Source organism: Tamandua tetradactyla, chromosome 7 (assembly GCF_023851605.1).
Source record: "Tamandua tetradactyla isolate mTamTet1 chromosome 7, mTamTet1.pri, whole genome shotgun sequence".
In the NCBI taxonomy this organism is placed as follows: Eukaryota; Metazoa; Chordata; class Mammalia; order Pilosa; family Myrmecophagidae; genus Tamandua; species Tamandua tetradactyla.
The window spans coordinates 118,536,255-118,562,649 of NC_135333.1; the positions used below are offsets into that span (position 1 = coordinate 118,536,255).

General features: G+C 35.3%; 1 pseudogene; it reads right to left on the reverse strand.

The window, feature by feature from the left end:
* The window catches only part of LOC143690615 (52 kDa repressor of the inhibitor of the protein kinase pseudogene), a 427,237-nt pseudogene extending 401,720 nt beyond the window's left edge, over positions 1-25,517 (reverse strand).
* Between the last annotated feature and the right edge of the window lie 878 nt (positions 25,518-26,395).

Here is a 26,395-nt window from a genome sequence, read left to right on the forward strand (position 1 = left end):
AAACAAGAGGCACCAAAATGTAAGAATTATTGGTGTCCCCGAAGAATAGAAGAGTTAAGGGTTGGGAAAGTTAGTTGAAAATATAATTGGTGAAAACTTCCCAACCTTTGTAAAAGACATGAATATGCATATTAAAGAGGCCCAGTGAACTACAAACAGAAGAAATCGAATAAGCCCACCCCAAGACACATACTAATCAGACTGTCAGGTGTTTAAGAGAAACAGAAAGTCCTGAAAACAGCATCAGAAAAGTAATCTACTACATACAAGGGAAAACATGTAAGACTGACTTTAGACTACTCAACAGGTGCCATGGAAGCAAGAAGACAGTGGTATGATATATTTAAGATCCTGAATGAAAAAAGACTTTCAACTAAGAAATATTTTTCCAGTCAAGTTATCCTTCAAAATGAGGGAGAGATTAAAATCTTCAAAGATAAAGAAAGATTGAGAGAACTAGTCAAAAAGAGACCAGGTCTACAATAAATACTAAAGGGAGCCCTGTCAGCTGATAAAAAAAGACAGGAGAAAAAGATCTGGAGTTGGACACAGAATTGCAGAATATGAGTAAAGATAATTTGAAGGAAAAGAGAGAGAGAAGGGAATAATATACAAATCTTACAAATAAAAACCAAAGGACAAGATGGTAGAATCAAGAACTGCTTTTACAGTAATTACTTTGAAAGTTAATGGACTAAACTCACCAATTAAAAGATACAGACTGACAGAATGTATCAAAAACATAATCCATATGTATGCTATTTTAAAAAAGATGTGTCTTAAACTCAATGGCACAGATTGATAGTGAAAGGATGGAAAAAGACCTTCTATGCATGCTTTAACCAAACGCAAGCAGGTGTAGCCATACGAATATCAGACAAAATAGTCTTTAAATGCAAAGCTGTCATAAGAGACAAAGAAGGACACTATATATTAATAAAAGGGACAATTCACCAGGAAGAAATAACAATCAAAAATGTGTATACTCCCAATCAAGGAGCTCCAAAGTACATGGCATATATTGGAAAAACAGAAGGGAGCTATAGACATATCAACAGTAATAGCAGTAGACTTCAATACACCACTCTCTGCTGTAGATAGAACAAGCACACAGAGGATGAATAGAGAACCTAAACAACAAGATAAATGAATTAGATCTAATAGACATATATAGATCATGACATCCCCAAATACCAGGATACATATTTTTCTTTAGTGCACATGGAACATTCTTCAATATAGGTCGTACAAGGGAACATAAACTGAGTCTCTAATTTCAACAAGATTGAAATTATTCAAAGCACTTTCTCTAATCACAATAGAATAAAGTTGGAAATTATTAATCACCAAAGAACCAGAGTTTTCACAAATATATGAAGATTAAACAACTCACTTTCAAATAATCAGTGGATCAAGGAAGAAATTGCTAGAGAAAACAGCAAATATCTGGAGATGCATGATAATGAAAATACAATATATCAAAATTTATGAGATGTGGCAAAGGCAGTGCTGAGAGGGAAATTTATTGCCTTAAATGCCTATATTAAAAAACAAGAATGGTCAAAACTTGAGGATTTAACTGCTTACCTGGAGAATTTAGAGAAAGAACAGCAAACTATCACCAAAGCAAATAAAAGAAGAGAAATAAGAAAGACTAAAGCAGAAATAAATGAACTGGAGAACAGTAAAACAATAGAAAGAATCAACAAAACTAAAATACTGGTTCTTTGAGACAAACAAGAAAATTGATAGTCCCCTAGCTGGACTAACAAAGAAGAAAAGAGAGAGGACACAAATAAGTAAAATCAGAAATGAGAGGGGGATTGTTCATACAGATCATGGAGAAATTTTAAAAAATCTTAAGAGAATATTATGAACAACTGTATGCCAACAAATTAGATAACTTAGATGAAACGGACAAATTCCTAGAAACACATGAATTACCTATACTGACTCAAGAAGAAATAGAAGATCTCAACGCACCAATTACAAGTAAAGAGACCCAATTAGTCATCAAAAAAAAAAAAGCCAGGACCAGCTGACTTTACAGGAAAATTATTTTATAACACTTCAGAAAGAACTGACACCAGTCCTGCTCTAATTCTTCCAAAAAATGAAGAAAAGGAATGCTACCTAACCTATTTTGTGAAGCTAACACCACTCTAATACCAAAATCAGATAAGGACAATAGAAGAAAAGAAAACTACAGACCAATCTCCCTAATGAAGATAGATGTGAAAATTCTTAACAAAATATTAGCAAATCATGTTCAAGGCCACATTAAAATAATTATACATCATGATCAAGTAGGATTCATGCCAGGAATGCAGGGGTGGTTCAACATTAGGAAAACAATCAATGTAATACAATACATTAACAAATCAAAAGGAAAATATCACATGATCATATCTATTGATGCTGAAAAAGCATTTGACAAAATTCAGCATCATTTTCTGATAAAAATGCTTCAGCAGTTAGGCATCAAAGGAAACTTTCTCAATATCATAAAGGGCATATATGAACAACCCATAGCTAGCATCATACTTAATGGTGAGAAATTGAAAGCATTCCCCTTCAGATCAGGGATAAGACAAGAATGCCCATTGTCACCACTATTATTCAAAATTGTATTAGAAGTACCAGCTGGAGCAATTAGACAGGAGAAAGAAATAAAAGCATTCAAATAGGAAGGGAAGAAGTAAAAATTTCATTATTTGCAGATGACATGATCCTATACTTAGAAAATTCTGAGAAATCTACAATAAAACTATTTGAGCTAATAAAATATTCAGCAAAGTGGCAAGATACAAGATTAATGTACAAAAATCAGTAATGTTTCTGTACACAAGCAATGACCTATTTGAGGTGACAATTAAGGGAAAAAATCACTACTGCTTTAAAAATAGCAATCAGAAGAATTAGGCATCTAGAATAAGCCTAACCAGGGATACCAAGAACTTATATACAGAAAATTACAAAAAAAAATTGCTAAAAGAAATAAAAAATGGCCTAAATAGATGAAAAGATATTCAATGCTCATGGATAGGAAGGTTGAATACTGTCAAAATGTCAATCATACCCAAACTGATCTACAGATTCAATGCAATACCAATAAAAATCCCAACAACCTACTTTGAAGACTTGAAAAAACTGGTTATCAAATTTATACAGAAGGTAAAGAAACCATGAATAGCTAAAGATATCCTAAAAAAGAACAGCAAACTAGGAGGTTTATCACTTCCTGACTTAAAAGCTTAAATAAAGCCACAGTGGTCAAGCAGCATGGTAATGGCACAAAGACCAGTGGAATAGAAGCAAGAGTACAGAGACTGACCATCAAATTTATGGACAATTGATCTTTGATAAGTCCCCAAATCCACTGAATTGGGACAGGTTAGTCTTTTCAATAAATGGACATGGAGAACTGGATTTCAATAGCCAAAAGAATGAAAGAGGACCCCTACTTTAACACCACATACAGAAACTAATTCAAAGTGGATCAAAGACCTAAATATAAAAGCAAATACCATGAAACTTCTTGAAAAAAATATAGGGAAACATCTTCAAAATCTAGTTATAGGAGGTAGATTCTTAAACTTTACACCTAAAACACAAGCTATGACAGAAAAGGTCAACAAATTGGAACTCCTTAAGATCAAGAGTGTCTGTGCCTCATGGACTTTGCTCAAAAGGTGAAGAGGCAGCCAACTCAATGGGAGAAAATATTTGGAAACCACATATCAGATAAAGGCTTGATATCCTGTGCACATAAAGAAATTATACAGCTCACCAACAAAAGAACAAACTACCTAATTATAAAATGGTCAGAGGAAATGAATAGGCACTTTTCCAAAGAGCAAATACAGAAGGCTAAAATCACATGAAGAGCTGCTCATCTTCATTGGCTATAAGGGAAGCACCAGTTAAGACAACAATGGGATGTCACCTCACACCTATAAGAATGGTTGCTATTAAACAAATGGGAAACTATAAATGTTGGAGACAATGCACAGACATTGGAATGGTTATTAACTGTGAGTGGGAATGTAAAATGGTTCAATCACTGTAGAAATCAGTTTGGTGAGTCCTCAGAAAACTAAATATTCAGCTGCCTTATGACCTGGCAATACTAATACTTGGTATATACTCAGAAGAGTTAAGGGCCGTGATTTGCACATGACGTTCATAGAGGCACTATTCACAATTGCCAAAAGATGGAAATAACCCAAGTGCCCATCAACAGATGAGTGGATAAACAAAATGTGGTGTATTCATGTGATGAAATACCATGCAGCATTTAGACAAAATGATGTCCTGAAACATGACAACATGGATGAACCTTAAGGACATAATTCTGAGTGAAATAAGTCAGACACAAAAAGACAGATACTATACTGTTGCTTCCTATGAAACAGAGCTCGAATGATATTAAGGAATGATGAGAAAGAAAGAAAGAAAGCCAGAAAGAAAGAAAGAGACAGACAGGTTCAGGGGGTCTGAAGCTTAGCCATAACAGACAACAGACAACTTTATTCTTAACTAGTTCCTGCTTATATACTACAGGGTTTAGGTAACTGAAAGCATGCATACATTTCGTGAAAAAACAGAGTGCCTACTTATCAGTATATCACTCTCTACATACAAGAGATAGCTAACAAGACCTTGGAGCTTAAGGATAAACATTCTCTCCCTCTCAGACTGTCCTCCAGTTAAGCAGATAGCAGTCTCCACAGTTTATTGCCAATGCCACTCTAAAGCCAGTTGCTCCCAATAAATTCCACAGGTGTTCCATTAACCCTGACTCCTACATTTCCCCCTTTTTATTTGATAAGCCAAGGTGACTGTGCCTGTCTTAGGTTGCCCTTAGGCTCTGGAGTAAGGGTCTTACCCGTCATTGGCTACCAGTCAAGCACTCTGACTTTGATTTGGGAGGGAACCCAGAGCTTTTGCCAGAATCACATGTTAGCATGGCTCTTCTTAGTGGCGTGGCTGGCTACTTTGAACACTTATTGTTTGACATAGCTGAGGAGGAAGAGAAAGAGTATAAACAGCCCCAAACCTAAGCCTATAGTAGTCAAAAACTGATGTGATTTCCACCAGTAAACAGGATTAAGATTTTTTAGCTCTTGGGTAAGTGATTGTATAACATCATCTCCATTAGTTATATGTAAATTACTTTGAGATATTTCTAAAACCTGCTTTTGTAATTTTAAAATATCAAGACTTAAACTATCTGAACACCCCAAAAGATGCCTCTTTATCTTTTCCCATTCTATTTCAAAATTATTACATTTTAAAGGGATAATACAAAAATTGCTCTCATTCCAGTCACATTTTAAACTTCATAAAAATGTAAATTATGCATTTGATCTCCAGTATGAACCAATGCTGTCTCTATATCATTTAGTCTATTATTAATTTGCTTATCAATATGAGATTGACTATGCCACAGTTCACTGGTGTTTTTATGCCATCCTTTAACATAATGCTGCATCTGTAGAGTTTGATGCAATGCAGTTCCAGCGACCACAGTCACTGTGATAATTCCAATGATTTTAATAACAGCTGCAATAATGAGTCCAATTAGTCTCTTAGTCCTTTTCAGATATTCTTTTGCCAAATGGATCAGGATCTGTGTTTCTGGAGAGGATTGCAAAGATCTTGACATCTGCACTGGTAGCCGAATACCTCTTCTTCTCCTTGTGACTATAATCATCTCATTTTCCTGGAACACAATTGCTTGGAGACACTTGAATAGAGAACAATTCTCACAATTAAAAGTTTTATTTCTTATATGCATATAACTTTTAACAAATACATATGGATCTCTAGTACATATTTGCAAATAATGTTTATGGCTGCTATTTAAAGAGAAGTTATAGTTATTAGAATTTGCTATAAAAATTCATCCTCATCCTAGGAAAATTTTCCATAAATTTCTCTGATTAATGTTATATTTATCATCCCATGGATTTGGCGCAAATAATCCTCTATGTATTAAACTCTGATTTAGCTTGCCTGTCCATATAGTCTCAGTTATCTTCAAGTTAGAGATGGGAGGCCCCACAGGGGCTGCATTTCTTACAATTCCATAGGGATCATTAATTATGATAACTGCTCAATCCATATGACATAATTGCCATCCATTTCAACTTTCTTTTCCATCTAACAGGCAAGTATCATTTGATTCCATAGAGGAATATACATATAGGTAATTATGAGAATCGTTCTGAATCTTCAACCATGTAGTTTAATTACTTATTGTCATACACAGTAATTCATTACCTATACATATGGGTCTTTCTAAAAATGGGAGAGTTAAATTTGATGCCATTTTTCTTCTTTTTTAAGTAGTTTTGGAAGTCTTAAATCTACTGGACCTGGGAATCCTAAACTAGTATTCAGATATTTTGGTAAAGTTGGATCTGCCCATGTTAGAGCCCACAGCAGAGGTGGGTTAGGAATATAAACCCATACAGTATAATTATGTCCCTGCAATTCAGCAATTAAAATTATATGTTCTATAATGTACATTACCCATTTAGTTATTTTCATCAGAGTCGACATGCCTGGGTTTTATTCTTCTCTCGGGAATCCAAACTGAGGTTCTGTCATCTGTAATGATAAGAGCAAATCCCCTAACCCACACCTTTATCATGCCTGGTTTCCATAGATCATCCTTAACATCTTTGCAATAGATTGGCTGCATCTGCAGTTCTGTTTGAGTCATATCACTTTTCTTTTCCAAATTACTAAAATGTTGTTCTTCAGGAGTCTGTGATGAATTATCATAAATGTTTAAAAAATTTAAAGTAAACAATGCTTTTGCTAATTGATCTTTAGGTGTACTTATTTTCACAACATCATCCTCCTGGTCATCATCTCCCCCTTTTTATTTTATAAGCATAGACTTTAGCATCCGGCTTGTTCATTCAATAATTTATTGCCCAGAGGGATTATGCAGAATTCCTGATATGAGTAATATGAAAAGTAGTATAAAATTTATGAAATTGCTTTCTTATATAAACAGGACCATTGTCCATTTAATTAGATTGAGGGCATCCCATAACAGCAAAAGCATTAAGTAAATGTGATTAATTATGACAGAAACATTCTCCAGGTTGTGCCATAGCCCAGATGAAATGAGAAAAGGTGTTTATAATAACATATACACATATTGCATCTTACCAAAATGTGAAGTATGAGTAACATCCATTTGCCATAATTTATTTGCTTTTTGACCTCGAGGATTAACCCCTGATGCAAACGGGAGTGCATTTAAACGTCCACATGTTGGACAAGTCTTAACAACGTCTTGAGCTTGCTGTTTAGATAAAGATGGAAATTTCTTTCTCAGTCCTTTGCTATTAATATGAGTCAATTTGTGAAATGTTGTGGGATCCTGAATTATTCCCACAAGAGTATCTGCTTGATGATTTTGTAATGACAAACCCTTTAAGATTAGTATGAGCTCTTATATGCATGATAAAAAGAGGAGTAATTTGACTTTTGATTAATGTTTGTAAATGTAAAAACATTTGGGGCAATTCATTTCCTTTAAATAAAGAAGCTTTTTTAATGTGAGTAACTGTTTGGCAGACATACTCAGGATCAGAAATAATTTTAAGAGGTTGCAGAAAATTTTTTAATATTTGAATTACAGCTGCTAATTCAGTGCACTGGGCTCAGGTATAAGGTGTTTTTTATTTCGTTTTTTCTTGGGGTGACACATGCAGCCTGCCTATTATTGCTACTGTTAGTAAAGATGGTAATGGCTCTCTCTACTGGGAAGGCACTAACTATTTTAGGCAAAATACATTGTGTTCTTTTTAGAAATTGTAAAAGTTTTATTTATTTATTTATTTAAAAAAACTTAACAAATGAACAAAAACATTTCTAACATATCATTATTCTGTTCTATATATAATCAGTAATTCACAATATCATCACATAGTTGCATATTCATCATCATTATTAAGAAATTATAAAAGTTTTGACACAGGTAAATGATTATCAATTTGTCCTTTAAAATTACTTAATGCTATTTGCCAAGAGCTATTGAAGATAAATAGACTTTGAACCTCTTCCTTTGTGAGATCAAATATTATACGACTAGGATCATTTCCTTTTAATTGATAATATCTTTGGCGACCTTTGGGTAGTAAAGCAATGATTTTTGCAAATACATATTTAAACATTTTTGTTGATTGTTTGGTAAAAAAATCTATTTTAAAGTACCATCTTGCCAAAATAGGCCTGTGGGAGATTACAAGGTAAAGAAAATAATAAAATCAGCAGGCTTTTCTAAATCTATCTGAATAAGCTGTCCTTCCTGGATGCATTGTTCAACTAATTGTAATTCTTGTTCAGCTGCAGCTGTTAACTGCCTTTCACTTAATAAATCAGTATTTCTTTGTAAAATATCAAACAGGTTCTGTAACATACAATTTAGAATCCCTAAATTGGCAGGTAGCAAAAATGAAAGCAGAGTGTCAATAGTGACATGTACCTATAGTAAATGACTAGATTTTGTAAAATGGATTCATTGGATTGATTAAAAAAGAATGCAGGAATGAGGATTTTTATATTTGGCTGTGCATTTTTGGTAATTTTAAATTTATTACATGCAGTTTTTATACTATTTTCCCTTAAAAGTGGTCAAATTCCAATTTGCTTACATGACCAGGCCCAGTCGTGTCCTCTGGGAACTGGCTAGGGACCAAGAGGAGCTTCCTGGGACCTAAATACCTTTATTAAAGTACACCTCCTTCTGGGAGGATAGCCAGTCCTCCCAGCTAGAGTGCACGTTTTGTTTCTTACCAAGGTCATGTGATAGCAACACCAGGTGAACAGAACAGACTCCACAAGTATACCTTTTTTTGCATTCAGCTCTTAAATTTGATTTGCTCCCAACATAAGCCATGGTTACTTTGAGATAAATTTAGTTTATACATATGTAGTTTATATAAACACTGAACAAAGCATTAAAATATTTTGGCTTGAAGGAATTTAGGTATTTATATGATTTAAATATTGTTTAGCCAGTAATAGATTAATTTACAGCAATATTACTTAGATTAATAGGTTAAGCCACCTGGTTTAGGGCAAGAAAAGAAACAGTTTTTTGCCAGTATAATGATACTTAGGAGAAAATCAGTTCCTTTATACAGATAACGACATGATAAAAGTTAATATGTTAATTTTGATAAAACACAGACTCTTTGCTTTTTACACTGATTATTTAGAAAAAAATTTTTTTATCTTTTCATTAGAACAGGCTAAAAGTCCAAGAAAACATTGTCATTTTAGACTCATTAAATCTTTCTTGATTTTGACCATAATTTCCATTTTCACAAACTCTTAGCAATTATTATATTAGTCTAGGCTTTGTCCTAAATTTTTCTCATTTAGTAACAGTTATTCATTTTATCTTAGGATAAAATGTTTTTTATTGTTTTTCTATTAATAAAAATACATCTTTCATATTTTTCATACTTAAATCATTATTTTAAACAAATATTTTACCACATATAATTATCAATTAAATTTGTTAAAATAATGTTAAATACTTAAAATACTTTAGTTATTAATGCATATTTGAAACATCAACATACAGTTTTTAACAAGAATTTTCAGTTTTAAAGTTCTGAAAATATATTTCCTTTTTAAATATGAATAGGAGCTAAACTCATGGCCAATTTCTAAACTGCTGTTTGTCAAGGATCTAAGTTAACAAAAGGAGATGGGGCTGCCATTCTCATTCTTTGTCACAAGATTTTATTTGTAGCATTGGTATAATTTCAGAATAATTATTTAGATTAAACCAAGGTAACTTAACAGAACACTCTGAGTCAGAACTACAATCCTGAATTACATAACTTTTAGGAAACCAATCTGTTATAATTTTATAGGATCCATTAATGAGTACTGACTTTTGTTTGGCATGACATTGTTTTTATGGAATATTTTCTGACTCAGGTGTATATGAATTTTTATATAAAGGCAGCTCATTATGAACAAGCTCAGAAACTAATTTTTCTTTAATCTTGCTCTGCTAAAGGTATGGTAAAGAAGCAATTTTTAAGATCTATTATAATAATAGAGCAGTTTTTAGGAATTATAACTAGTGTGGGCAAGCCAGGCTGTTATGACTCTATAGGTTGAATTACAGCATTAACTTTTATCAAATCAGTTAACATTCTCCCATTCCTTGATTTCTTTTTTATAATAAATACTGGAGAATTCCAGGGACTATGAGATTTTTTTATATGTCCTGATTTAAACTGTTCTTGAACTGAGTTAGAGTCTCTTAACTTTTCTATAGATAAGGGCCACTGCTCAACCCACAAAGGCTCATTTGTAGTATTTGTAGTGGACATCCCTGGAGCGTCTCCTCACTTTATGCTTTAAGAGTTCCCCTATCAGACCCCTGTCTGGGCACCAATTGTCAAGTCCAACTCAAGCAACTGTCCAAACATGGTTAGAAGGGACAGTGGGAGATTGAGAAAAAGCACAACTCAGAGTTTAAGAGAAAGTGAGGGCTAGGTGGTTCATTGCCTGACTGAACACAATGACCAAATAGAAACAGGAATATCTTCCCCATTTTGTTATGCTCACTGCAAAGCCTTCATAACTAATTTCCATTACTTAAGATTTAAAACATTACAGCCTTAAGGCTGAAACCAATAACAATGCTTTTGAATGAGATCAAATAAGCTTAATAATTCAGATGTTTTAACAGGCACCCCAGTAGCTTCTAACAATGTTTTCAACCCATACATACTCCTCCAGCCTCCTTTTGTGATTACCCGTTACCCTGATGCTCCAAGAAAAATGCTTACTTTATCAATATGACTTTACCAATATGACTCGAGTCCTCTTCTATCTGCTGGACATACATCCCTCAATAGGAGACTTTTCCTTGGTTCCTTAATATTGTTTTGGAGTCTTCTTTTTCTTCTTCAAGCCCTATGTTGGGTACCAGATGTTGCTTCCTATGAAATGGAGAAGGAAAAATCTGAGTTGAGGGTATGGTAGCACATGACAAACTCTGGGAACTGTTCTGTACCTGCTTGTGGAAATGTGCTTTGAAAATTATTGTATTTTTTTCTTTGTTTTCTTTGTGTGTGTGTATATATATAACATATATATATATATGTAATACATATATATATATATATGTTATGTTTTACAACTAAAAAATGGTTTATAAAAACTATAGGCAGTTATAGTAATACTAGATAAATCCCTGAAATAAAAATTTGAAAATATTTCATAACATAGCTCACTACTATAACAAAGTTGATGTTTGCAATAACTTTTTACTTGATATTTTGAGAACACACATGTTTTGATAGTTAATCAAATGGTATTTAAGATACTGTTTAATATTTGGAATTCAATTAACTCTGATATTCGTATAGAATTTTTTTCTTCCTTGCTTTAATTTCAAATTGGTTTATGAAGCATATTGTACAAGACAGGCTTTACTCTGATTATTTAGATTTTTTTTTTAATATGCTGATGGATAAGTTAAATAAGATGTCCATTTTAGGTGGTTAAGATTTCCAAATGTTAATTGCAAACATATTTGTACTGTCACATTTTCCTGAAATCAGGAAAATATTTAGTAACATAGGTCATTTCTGTAGCAACACCTATTTGTAGGAACTTTCTACTTGATATTTTGAGAACATTCACAGTTTTGACAGCTGATAAAATGGTATCTAAATTAATGTTTAATACTTTAAGAACTTTGCTATCTGAATATGCAGTTTTTTTCCTTGGTGCCTTAATTTTAAATTGGTTTATGAAACTTACTGTTCCATCACAGGCTTTGCAATAATTATATGGATACTCTATTTAAATATGTCTATGGTTAAGCTAATTATGATATCTAATGTTGCTGGTTCTAAGTGTATTATATGTTTTCTTAAATAAAAAAGAATTAACAACAAAAAAATTATGATTTTCTTTTTTGTAAATATAGTATAAATATAAAGAGCATTCCAATAAATATTTCCCTTTCTTCTCTACACAAAAGAAGAGAAAAAAAAACAAAGTTTCATTTATATTAAAGTGGGATGCTAGCTTTGTTAATTGTTTCTCTCAAAAATCACATAATGTTTCAGTTTTCTGGAACTAAATGATAACTATATGCATTTTTTGTAGACATTCCAAAGGAGTCACATGAGCACATGGTTTGTTAAACATGTGTTACGAGGGTGTTCTCTGCTATTACAAACAAGGAGTCTGACAAAAATGGAATTATGTTCGGACTTTACAACTTACTAACATTCTGTAACTCTCTGAACTGCAAGTTAGGTATTTGTATAGCAGGCAGGCCTCCCTTTTTCTGGTTTAGCTGTGCTCTCTGTGGAAAATCCCCAAACCCCCATCCTTGCAGACAAGTGAGATAAGACACATTCCTGAGATAGAAACCCCCTCCCCTAGCCTTCAGGAACTGGTGAAGATGCAGGTAGGCAAGTTAAGACATTCCTGGGGTGGGTGCCCCTCAACGGTTCAGCTCTGGGCCATTCTCAACTTAAGTCCACCAATTGTTTACCTTGTCTTTAATATGTCATACAGTCTATAAAAGCTAAGGTTCAGCTCTGGGCCATTCTCAACTTAAGTCCACCAATTGTTTACCTTGTCTTTAACATGTCATACAGTCTATAAAAGCTAAGGTTGCCTTTTGTTTGGGGCTCAGACTTTCAGAGGTTACTTGGCTAAGCCCTATGGCCATAGCAAATAAAACCTACTTCCCAAAATTGGATCCTTAGTCTCAGCCTGTTCTAACTTTGTGAAACATTCCTGGAGGCCTGTGGCCCTGTTCCTGGTTTCTGTGCTACATTTCTGAGGGCTCATCTGGGATATGAGGCAGGTGTACTGTCACCTCCCTCACCCACAGTGGTGGCAGTGCCATGACTGGAAACCCAAGAGAACCCAGTGCTGGCAGCGGGGCATTTCCCCATCCCTCAGATTCCTGAACTCCCTGGATGGGGTGCCTGTCACCACCAGAGCAGCAGTGGATCCGGTACAGTTTCTGGAACCAGGTTTCTGGGAGCACCACCCATCTGTCTGGTAAGCACCCAGGTGCATCAGTTTCAGCCCACTCATAAAAGGCTAGGGGAGCCTGAGTGGAAGGGGAGCCTGATCAACTACCACAAACTCTCTGAGTACCAGTGTCCATGTGGAGGACCAGGGGAAATGAAAGTCTTCAGGTTCTCTTCTGGAAAGTGTGGTGCAGGGGGGGGGTTGTTGGAATGTGTGTGTGTGTGGAATTGTGTGAATGAAAGGAAGTCCTGGGCTGTGCACCAGGCCATGAGTGAGTTCGGATTCTGCAAGTTTGTGGCAATCCTCATATGGTTCAGGGTGAGCAACCCTGAAAGGGGGGTGCTGGCTGGGGGTTTAGGTGTCCAATGTCCCCATGGGGGAGCAGCTGCACTGAAGAAAGTGACAGTTTATTCAAAACCCTTTGCTGTTTGTCTGCAAGCCCTCCCACTAATCATTGGTGCCACAGATGTGAGAGGTGAAGTCAATAAGACACCATTGAAATGCATGATTTCTAATTTAAGAAAAACTTTTGCTAATGACTGGGGAATCAAGCTGACCCCTGACTGACTTAGGGAACTTTATGAATTAAAGTGGACCACTTTTAGGAAGAATAGAAAGAAGATATTTTCTTGTATTACAGCTTATAATTACTCTGTCTTATAAATTAAATCTCACACATTTCAGAGTAATAAGAAAATGTCTATGTAAGGGTTTTAAAATTGATCTCATGAAAGAATCTGTTCTGCACAATTAATGTTGCCATTGTGTGACATTGGTAAAACAAACAAAACAGTTAAAATGTGCACTCTAGCTGGGAGGACTGGCTATCTTCTCAGAAGGAGGTGTACTTTAATAAAAATATCTGGGTCCCAGTAAGCTCCTCTTGGCCCCTAGCCAGTTCCCAGAGGACCAAACTGGGCCTAATCAAACAAGCTAATTGGAATTTGGCCACTACTATGTGAAGTTGTCATAAAAAAGAGGAAAGAGAAAAAAATCTTATGAGAGAGGGACAGCACTTCATCAAAATCGTATGCTCTGCTATGTATCTCAACAAAGGAGACTCTGAATGCTGTCCCCAAATTGCTATGAATTTTTACTAATGAAAGTTATAATGCTGCTTCTAAAATTCTCCAGCATTTCTCTTCAGATGGTAATGTCATCTTACCTGGTGATGTAACTATACTCTATTTTTGAAGACTTTTAGTTGCTATCTTTTAATTGTTTTTTTTACTTAACTTTTCTGATAAAATCTGTTTTTATATTACTGAAGTCAGTGTTGCCTGCAAATCTGAACCTATAAATTAAATGGCCTCAAATATCACATTGTCTTTTATGCACACAATTGGCACTGGAAGCAGGAGTCACATTTCAGCACAGCTTCATAGTAGTAGAGGACAATGAGACAAGCTTTAAAAATTTGTGCAGAAACTGTGGAGTATGTTCTTCTAAATATTGTGATGCTTTATTAGGACCATTCTTGATACATAGAAAGTTGCTGGTTTCTTGTCCTTTTATATGCAGAATTGTTTTAAATTTAAATATTTTGTCTCTTGGGCTATACTTTCTGGTGCTTTAAAACATTTGTGAATTTTTAGGTCAGTATGCCCTCTTCAAAGTCTATTTAAAATGAATTAACAGTAAGCATGGGCTTTTAACATAGATTAGGATAAAATGTCTTTTTTTAGGAAAAAATATCCTCTAAACTCAAAGTAAAACACCAAGAAATCCCAGGTTGGGATAATTTATCTTAATCCTCACTTGCAAAGGAATGAGCAAAATGCACAGGACCCTGTAAAAATTGGGAAAATAAAATTAAACAGGAAAAGCCTATTTGGGTTGTTCTGTATCTAGAAAGCATACCATTATAAAAAGGGAAAAAATAGCTAGAATGTGTATAAAAAAGGATAGGCTATGTTAATATAATATAGAAATATATATGAACATAAAAATTGAGCAACCTCTGAAAAAACAAAAATGAATTATGAAAAGGAATTGCCAGAATTACAGGAGAAACTGTCCATACTGCAGAATCAAAATTTTGTTTTGAAGAAATTGTTTTAATTATCAATCAATAGCTGAGAGGGTCAGTCCATATAACTCAATACAAATATAAGAAAGATAAGGTAAAATAAACAAAGAACAGTTAGAACTCTGATAAGTGGGATAATAATGTATAGAATAAAGCAGATAATGGGAAAAAATGGAAATATTTTAAATAAAAAAGGTTTGTCAGAAAAAGGAAAAAAACATTAATTATCTGGATGGTTAAAATTGCTGATATGGGGGCTGAAAGAGTGGTGCTGGACTATGCAGATTGCATAAAATTTATAAAAATTAGCACCAACCCCTTCGTATAGACTACTTTTTTAAAAGTTTAATCAGCAAACTGGAAAAAGTTTTATCTTTCTGGCATTGGTTGCACAAAAGTTTAATAATCAATGCCCTGCTGACACTATGTAGCTACAAAATAATTAACTCTGGTACACTTCATAAAATGGCAAAGTTGGAAAACATGGGAGACTAGAACACAGGGAAAGGAAATGCCAAAACAAACAAACAAAATTTTTGTAGGTTGGAATTTCGGTTGTGCATTAACTGGAGTGTTTTTGGTATTGAACATTATTCTAACAAATTTGATTTTGATAATAACTGTGTGTGATGAAATGTTTGCTTGAGATGATGCCTTGAGTTTGAAGGATATAAAGGATATATTTTTTGCTGAAAGGAAAAAGAGAATAGTTTTGTCTTAACATGAAATAAATGGCTGTGGCAGAACGAAAAATGTGGGACAAAGCCTGAATGAATATAATAAATTATCAAAGGTTTATAAAGGGGAAATTATGGTTAAAGTAAAGAAAAGTTTTTTAATGAACTAAAATGAAAGGTATTAAAAACAGTACCCAAACTCTTTAGCATCTACCCTCCCCCTTACCTGAGGTTAAAACCAGAAACATGGTATGGGTAAAAAGCTGAAGAGGAAAAAATAAAAAAAGAGGCCCCTTCCAGTCTTTTTTTTAACATGGGCAGGCACCAGGAATCAAGCCTGGGTCTGCTGGCATGGCAGGCAAGCATTCTTGCCTGCTGAGCCACCATGGCCCACCCTCCCTCCAGTCTTAATAGAAAGGTCCTTACTGTGTTGTTTTAGTAACCCCAACAGCTGTCAAAGCCATGAGGACCATCCTATAAATTCACCACTCTCAGCTCAAAAGGGCCACTGCAGACCACCCCGTGGGTGAGTGAACCCCTGACCATGAACACCTGAGATTCACCATCCTCCAGGAGGCTCTATAAGCATCTCCATTGCAGCTAAGATGAGCTGACTAGCCTGTGACAGAAGCCAGAGTGACCATCATTGCCGTGCTCTACCTCACCAGAAGCAGCTAGTCAGTGTATGGCTGAAGACTGAGGAGTCCTCAGAGCCCTGCCTCAGTCACCCTGGAAGCTGACCGATGTACACATGGCCGAAAATTAGAAAATCAACACATGGACATCCCAGCCTACTGGGTCTGTGGACTGTCTTTTATTTGCTCTTTGTATTTGTCTTTCATTTAGCAGCTTCAGCTCTCCTGGAAATAGGTCTCCTGGAGTTCTTCCTAAAAACCAACTTTACTTTAATCTGATGTAATCCCTCTTACTTGGATAACTTCCCCCTTCCTAGCTGCTGCTGAGAGTGTGTGTCTCCATTACTTCCCTGAGGCTGATTGTACAGTCATGTGATGACACTCCCCATAGCCAGCACAATGCACCTGACTCTTCTATTTCTGCCTGGCATGGTCATAAGCTCTTCAAAGGGAAATAATGCATGCCAGGCATGTCTCAAGACTATTCATGTTGGAAGAAGGTAAAAACTATAACCAGTATTTGTGCCAGGGCTGTTCTCAGCTTGAATTATTCTGTATGCACCCTAAAGAAAGATGCCCCAGTATACTATAATCCCACCTCACCAGTGTTCCATAATGCTGTTTTTGTTACTCTAGGATGGCAAAACTGAAAAGGCCTCCCTGGAGCTGGTGCTAAATTTATCTCTTGCCCAAATTTATAAGCTAAGCCCTCACTGAAAAAAGCAAAAAAACAAAAAAAATAGGCTCCTAAAAACATGTAACCAAAGCTAATGCCCCACCAGCAGGTGAAAAAACTCCAAAGCAGGTACTGCGCATAGAGGCCAGGGGGCATAGGCTGTCAATGAGACAGATCAGACCCTCTCAGGGTTGTTACTGCTCCCTCACTTGCACACCTCATATCACCTTGCTTGGTCCCAGAAGATGGCTGGTTAGCCAAAGATGGGTAAGATTCCTCAGGGGAGGAACAACCTAAGACAGGCACAGTCACAAAGTGGCCATCGGGAGAAAACTTGAGGCCAACAGAGGGAGGACACAGACCTTTACCACCCCCAACTTCACAGGGGCCTAAACCCTGCATGGCTACATTGTTTCCCATGCCCAGCTCAGATCGAACATACCAACACCTGCAGCAAATGAGTAAATAAAATGAAATATAAATGATGCTATAACCCCTCTCTAAAAGTCAGGGTAAGCATCAAAGGGGGAAATGTAGCAAGCAGGCCTCCTCCTGTTTCTGGTTTAGCTGTACTTTCTGTGGAAAATCCCCAAACCCCCTCTGCTGGCAGACAAGCAAGATAAGATACATTCCTGAGATAGAAACCCCCTCTCCTAGCCTTCAGGAACTGATGAAGATGCAGGTAGGCAAGATAAGACATTCCTGGGGTGGGGGCCCCACAATGGTTCAGCTCTGGGCCATTCTCATCTTAAATCCACCAATTGTTTGCCTTGTCTTTAACATGTCATACAGTCTATAAAAGCTAAGGTTGCCTTTTGTTTGGGGCTCAGACTTTCAGAGGCTACTTGGCTGAGCCCTATGGCCATAGCAAATAAAACCTGCTTCCAGAAACTATGGATCCTTAGTCTCAGCCTGTTCTAACTTTGTGAAACATTCCTGGAGGCCTGTGGCCTTGTTCCTGGTTTTTGTGCTACATTTGGAAAATAAAGGTTGCACACCTTTATAAATTAATTCATAAAATATTAGTTTTCAAGTGTTTTTTTTTTAAGTGGCAGTTGCTGTAATCATTGCAATTGCAATGTAAAGATGAACAGTTTTAACAATATTATTACTTCATGATTTAAACCTCATCTTTAATATTAGATCCAGTGTCTTTAAACCATTAGTTTCATTGGCTTAGTATTATAAAATAAAAAATAACTGGAATGGTTCCTAGCATACAAGATGTCCTCAAAAACTTGAATTGAAATAGGCAAGAAGCATATTACTCAATCTAGACTATGTATTGAGATGGAATTATTGATTTTGTTTGTTTCTTTAAATTTTTGTTAAGGTGTGGTTAGAAGTGAAGTCATTATTTCATTTCCTGAAAATAGATTATATTCTCTTACTGATAAAGGTAATTCTGATAAAGCTTCCCTGCCAGGAAGGAAAAGAATAAAAATTTAAAGCTATTAAGGGTTAATGTTATCCATGAAAATTTGATTCTTCTATATAACTAAATTTTCTTCCTTCTTTTGATTGAATCAATAGAGATTTGTTTTACTTGCTTGTTCCTCAGGGTATAAATGAAGGGATTCAGCATAAGAACAATGGCAGTAATTAACACTTCTAATTAACAACTAATTACTAGCTACTGACTCCTTTGCTGAGGGTTTAACACAGGTGTAGGTACAGCTGCCATAGATGAAGAGCAGGTAGAAAACAGTTTTTCCTTTGCTGGGTAGAAGGGAATCCTAGAATGGTCTAGATGATGTATATGTAGGATAGAAGTACGCATTCTGTAGTCATGATAAAGGTCAGCACAGCACAGATTATGACCATCTGCTCTATGAGCTGTTGTCTTAACATGAAATCTTTAGAAGAGTGTATACATCACAGAAAAAATGACCCATGATATTAGAGTCACAGAATTCCAGACTTAGGCCCATGCCAAGAGGTGGGAGTAGAATCAACATGCCAGCTGTCCAGGAAAAAATAAGTCTTCCAGCGACTGTTGTTCATGATGATCAAGCAATACAGGGGGTTGCAATCATAGGACATGGAGGCAAGTAGAGAAAATTCTGTAACAGCAAAGAAGACCACAAAAAAATTTGGATGGTACAGCCTCCATATGTGATAGTCTTGTCACCTTCTGACATATTGCAGAAGTATCTGGGAATACAAGCAGATACAAATAAGATTTCTGAGGAAGAGAAATTTTGTAGGAAAATGTACATGGCAATTTTAAGATTTAAATCCATGAAGGTGAGGGAGATGATTGTCAGGTTCCCAGTTACACTCAATATGTAGGTGAGAAACAGAAAGATGAAAATCAGAACCTTCAGTTGTGGGTTATCAGTAAGTCCCAACAGGATAAATATTGCTATTGTGTGGTTAGTCATCAATGAATCCTAACATCTATTCAATCCACATTAATAATTCAGAGATACTTAATAAAGGAAAGAGGTGTTATTGTCACTTTGCAACAAATAATGGCTCCACAAACCTAACCAACCACCTCATATGCAAATTAAAAAAAATTGTTTTAAGCAGTGTCATTATAGTAGAAACATTGTCTCCACAGTTGTGGTTTGGGAACTATAATGGAATATTTTTTAACAAATCAGATGACTTTATCCATATCACATGACAACATTTTAGGAATTCTCTCATCTTGCCACATTTTTTTTTTGCAAAGGCAGGCACCAGAAATTGAACCCAGGTCTCTGGCAGGGCAGGTGAGAATTCTGCCGTTGAGTCACATTCCATTGCCCCATCTTACCACTTTTTATTCCTAGTTTATATGTTATTTATCTGCACATTGCATTGGAATTATCCATATGGTTAACCTGGACTGCTGACTGCAGCTGAATCTTAAAACTTAAACTTCTTCCACAATTTAATGTCTTTATAGTTTGTTTAGTAAGAAAGTGCAAATACCTGACAAATTAGTTGGGCCACACTGTACAGTTTCTTCATATGTTTCAATTTTGTTTTGCTGCTTGAATTATTGCCATTTTTTTTATTTAAATTTTTTCTTTATTAATTTTACACTCAGTCTTTACCATCTTCCTCATGAAATTCTGTCTAATGTTATATTTGTTATGTAGAATGATCAGGTACATTGAATGAGATGTACATAGGGTGCTACAGCATAATCTCAATTGTTTTCTATCTTCCATCTGTCAAATAACATTGAAACACACTCCAACATCTTGCCATCATTGTCAGTAAAAAAAAAAAAATCAGGTTTAATATACAATCTCATTTCCCAAGCTCTTGGTTTCACACTTGCTTTCACTGTGATTTTGTTATGCTATCTTTAATATGAAAATTATAATAGTATTCCTCCTATACTATTGTTGAGAAATTAAGGTAGTTAATATACATGGAACTCAGAAAAATTCCTGTCTCATAATGACTAGTTATATGTTAGCTCTTTCATTGACCTGATATGCTATTATTTTCCTCTTGCACCATTCATTATATTAAATATAATCACATTTTTTGCTTCCACCATTATAATGAAACAGTTTTTGTCAAAGCTTATCAGTTTTTGCTCCAACATATTAAAAGACTTCTATGTGGTGTATGTACTTTTGACCACACACTATTCATAACAACGTGCTAATTTGAAACCAGCCATGTACCCCAGAAAAGCCATTTTCTTTCAATCTTGATCCAATCTTGTGAAGGCAAACCTATTGTTTAGGATGGAAACTTTGATTAGATTGTTTTAGTGGATATTAACCCATTCAAAATTGTATTTCTCCTTTTATTTGATGGATATGTGACTCCGACGATTCAAGGTGAATCTTGATTTTTTACTATAGCCCTTTTTGTAGAATGCACAGTTGCTTCAGAACCAACAGAGATGAAGACATTTGGATATGCCTGGACTGCTGAGAGAAATGCTTGGGGTGCCATTAGAAACCAGAGTCCAGCAGATGTCAACATGTGCCTTCCCATGAGATGCTAAACTGGACAGGTACCCAGAAGTCTGCCCTGGAGAAGCTAAGTCAGGGACCACAGATGCTTAGAGAGGATGCCAATGGAATCAGAAACTGAAAGCAACAGAATTGGGAACAAGAACCAGCAGATGCCAGCCACATACCTACCCATGTGACAGATATCAGCCTTTTTTTTAAGTCAAGGTATCTTTCTCTGGATGCCTTAGTTTGAACATTTTTATGGCCTTAGAATTGTAAACTCATAACTTAATAAATCCACTTTTTAAAAGCTAATGCACTTCTGGCATATTGCATTCTGGCTGCTTTAATAAACTAAAAGTCACCAAACTTACCTTAATGCTCACAGAATTATCTTCTTACCTTTTTATTTGTAATTCCTGAGTCTTTCTTTTCTTGCTAGTCTCTATTATGCTTATTTTTCTCATTCTTCTCTGTTAGTTTCTTTTAACTCAATAACTACAATCTTACAAATATTTTCTTGAACTATCAATTGCTTAATCTCCAAAAATTATTGTTCTGAGAATTTCAGGCATATAGTCAAATACATCTCCAACACTGTAATTACACACCTACATCCATTTCTCCCATGAGTTTTTATAATCTAACTGGCATGTTTGTCCAGTTATCAAAATAATCACTTTAAATAGATTGCTTACCTAAAATATTCTTCTGTATTATACTGTCTGTTTCCTTAATTACCTATGTTCCTCAAATAAAAGATCCTCTGGAATGTGTATACTCAGTGCCCATGTTTTATTTTTAAACATTTATTGTTCTTGGTACCTGATGAACCACTGACATATGGGGTGGATACATTTCATAGGAAGCAATATCTTTTCTTTAGCACTATGCTAAGAAAGCACATTTTTTGAAATTAGGACTGTGATTTTTTTCTGAACTAGTGCCCAAATGTAACACAATTTCAGACATATATACAATGCCAAAGAAAATTTATTTGAAAAAAAAGTCCAGTAAAATTTCCCATATTTCTTATTTGGAATGTATAAAAAAAGAAGTAGGATATTGAATTTATTCATGTAATGGGCTATATCTTTGAGTCTAACATTGTAACTTTTGGTTTTCAGAATGAATTTTTTATAGTTATGTGTGTCTTATCATGAGAAGCATTATTCTGATTATATACATTATTTCTACTCCTGGCAAAAGTGGTATTTAGCTTTTCATATTTGCCAGTCTTCCAAGAGGAATAATTGCATCTTCACTGATGTTGCTTTTGCCTCCCTCTTGTATCTGTCAGTAATATATTAAAACAGAAATCAGAAAAAAAAATAGAAATTAGGGAATTTGCAGTTATGAATTTGTATCAAGTCCTTTTTAATATTTTCTCAAAGAACATATAATAAATATAACATAAGCTACACAAATATTTCAAAAACTGAATGGAATTTCATTATCCAGAATGAAATGTTCCTACAATTTTTCTGAAGCCTCCAATTACATTATTATGTGAAAATTTAACTATTGTCCTAGTCTGCCAGGGCTGCTGTGACAAGTACCACCCAATGGGTGGGCTTAAACACAAGCAATTTATTGTCTCACAATTTGGACACGAGAATTCAAAATCAAGTTTTAGCAAGCCACATTTTCTTCTGGAGCTTGCCATCTGGTGCTGGAATGCAACAATCCTTTGGGTTCTTTGCTTGTATCTCTGCCTGTGTCACCTGGTAATTCATTCTTTAGCTTCTTTTGACTTTTGGCTTTTTCTGATTTACTGTGTCAGAAGGTCCTCACTTTATAAGGACTCCAGTTAATGGAATAGGGCCCACCCTAATTCAATTTGGGCTCATCTAATTATGACCTTCAGAGATCCTATTCACAAATAAGTACACACCTTAACTAATAATAATAATAATGATAATACCTTACAAATGGGTTCACCTCAACAGGAATTTTGTTAAAGATTTGAACACATCCTCATAGGGTATGTGATTGAATCTACAACAACAGATTACTTTAAAATTGCTGAGGGGAAGGGAGGGTCAGTTCTGATCATGTGTCCAATTTTCAGAGTTAAATCTCAAGAATTCAGTCATTATGATAGAAAAATGGCACGGACTTCCTCATGGTTTGCCTGAGAGCTAGGATGCTCCTTTTTAAGTTAGGTCCACACATGGCATTTACATCAGACCATTAGAGATACACAAAGGACCATTTTGCAGCCCACTTCCTTCCCTGAATTTGCTTTTTCTTAATACAGAGACACCATGATTCTCTAACATAATTGTACATCCCTGCTGACTTTGAATAATTTTCAATTCTAAAAAGTTAGGATTTCTTCCAGACATTAACAGTATACTTCTATGTGAACCCTGATATTATGAAGCAGGTGCTGGATAGTAAATTAAGTTATTATTGACAGGCAACTGTTTATACAGCAATTAATTTTTTTTAATTTTGATTTCTAATTATTGATATGACATTAGCCAAAGTGTTCATTGTATTATTTTTTGGCAGCATCATATTGCTTCTTTCACTTTTTAACAAAATTCACCTTCTATATAGAGTGAAATAAACTGTACAAAATTGATTTTCTACACCAAAATAATAGCAATATTTTCAGTATTATTCCTAGATAAACCACAAAACACTTTTTGTAGGCATTCCAGGTTACCTTAATCAACATGGAGAATTAGATAGAGTCCTGAAACTACACAGAAGGAAACAGACAAATCAGCTGTCAGCACACATGCTTCTGATTCTTCTTGAACATGAAAGAAGTCTTCCACACACACCTGCTAAAAAGTTTATGTAGGCATAGGCTCAACAAAGGAATGTAAACAGCAACAACCAAATATGGAAACAAGCATTTGAACTTTAATTAACTTGTTCCTTTAGGTCCATTTTATAAAGACAAAATCTACACTGAAATTCTTGCTTGGTGGGCTCAGTTTCTCTCATTCTCTAATGTATTGTTTTTCTAATGCTGCTGAAAATGAAATATATTAGAAATGGATTGGCTTTTTATTTTTGTTTTATTAAAAAAAATTTTTTTGGCATAGGCAGGCTCCAGGAATTGACAGGTTGGCTTTTATAAAGGAATTTATTAAGTTACAAGTTTACAGTTGTAAGGCCATGAAAATGTCCAAACTAAGGAATCCAGAGACAGATACCTTGCATTAAGAAAGGGCTGATGATGTTTGGGGTTTCTCTGTCAGCTGGGAAGGCACATGGCAACATCTACTAGCTTTCTCTTCTGATTTCTCATTTCCAACAGCTTCCTGGGGGCATTTTCTTTCTGCATGTCCAAATGTCTCTCCCTGTGTTGGCTCTGAAGCTTTTTCTAAAATTATTTCTCACTAAAGGACTCCAATAAGTAATCCCACCTTTAATGGGTGGAGATACAACTCCATGGAAACCATATAATCACATGGTTCCACCCACAATTGGGTGGGTATATCTCCCTAAGTGTTTCTTCCTGAATTCAGCTCTCACACATCTCTAGCATCTGCTTCTGCTGTGTTTTGTTAACAGAATAAAGTGTTAACTGCTGTGGTCTCAAAGCAGATTTTCAGAGCCTGTTCACCAGAATTCATTTAGTACTCCGGTCGTGCTTCAAAGTTATCAGGACTAAAGAGATCTTTGGCAAGTTTATCAATGTCATGTCCATCCAGAGGTATATGTAGTTGTCCCATAAAAATCACAATTTCAAATAAAGATTTTAGGTATTTTCTGTTTTCCTTCTCTTCAAGGGTTGTGATAGTTAGGTTCTGGTGTCATCTGGTATTAGCTTGACAAGGTGCCCAGTTGTCTGATCAGGCAAACATTGGCCTAACCATTACTGCAAGGATATTTTGTGGCTGGTTGATCAATCAGAAAGCTAGTCCTGTGAGCCTTTACTGTGGAGTGCATTGAGAACCTTCAGTGGAGTTGCTAGCTTCACAAGCCACCCTACAAATTTTGGACTCTTTTATTTCCACAGTTATGTGAGACACTTATGTAAAACTCTTTTGACAGATATCTCCTGTAGTTCTGTTTCTGTAGAGAACACTGACAAATACAAGCTAAAGGTAAAATATCTTCATCCTTTTCTTTACTCCCTTCTCCTGCATTTGGTTTCTGAGCATCACTATTGTTTGTTTCTTTATGTGTTTGTTCCTGTTCAGAAGGTTCATCAATTTTTTTCCTGTCTCAGTGCCTTGATTTCATCTATACTCAGTTCTTTTATTTGTTTTCTTTATATATTATGTGGATTTTTCAAATGCTGTTAAGATCACTTCTTGTTGATGAATATTATCTTGAAGAACTTGTCCTAAAAGGACTAGTTCTACAAGCCATAGAGATCTCAAACTGTTTGGCACATAACCGAAAATGTTTGTTTAGCTGATTGGGTGTTTTATCTCCTAAGTCTGCTCTCCTACAATTCTTCACCAACTTCTGGCATCTGGTAAGGTCCAGTGGGAACCTGAAGAAGGCCGGGTTGAGCTTCATGCTCTTTGGCATGCAACTGGGAGCAGCAGAGAAGTCCAGCATCATCTCATGCCTGCCAGTGAACCCATTTCTTCCCTCTCAGCCTCTTCAGGACATCCCACCAGGCCATCATGGCTGGGGAGAGGAACCAGGCCACGAGCTCAGCAGGGACAGCACACACTGACATATTGCTTCTCAATGCCCTCAAGCTATACTGTCTTCTACAGATGATCTCCTACTTATTATTGTATAAAAATTATCTTATCAACAAATACAGACTATGTAAGGGTAATGATCATAAAAATATGACATTTCATTAATAGCCATATTATCACTCACAGTCAGGAAAACACCAGTTATGAGAAACAAATATCACTGTACAATCCTTATAAATTTGAAAATGAATGTTAGGTTGAAAACTTACATGAAAATTTTTGGTCCCTTCTGTTTGAATACTTGCCAACAGTTATCACAGCTTTGGGTGAGTTGTATTTTCTATCTTCAATCAGTTGTATAAATTGATTTAAAAGGATCGCCTTTGAAATATTTGGTTTTCTGAACTCTGCCCAGAGACATGGTTTTGCAATATCAAGCTTGATATTTCTTTTATTTGTCAAAACCACAATTAAATTAATAAGCAAAAGGTCCTTGCTGACCCAGGTTAGAAAATTACTAATGGATTTTTTGTGTAATGAACTTTGAGTAAAGAAATCATACCTAACATAGGGACAGAGGGGTCACAGCCTTCAGAGATAGGCAAAAGCATTCAAAGCAGTCAATAAAAACAGGTAGGAAACAATAATAATCTAATTTTTAAAATTCCTAGACCACTTCTTTTAAATTAATTTCTAACATGTAGGAATTAATTAAAAGATCATACTTCTCCCTTTTCTCCTTTACAACTTTTTGATTAAATGAGTAAATTATTTGTACATGTGATC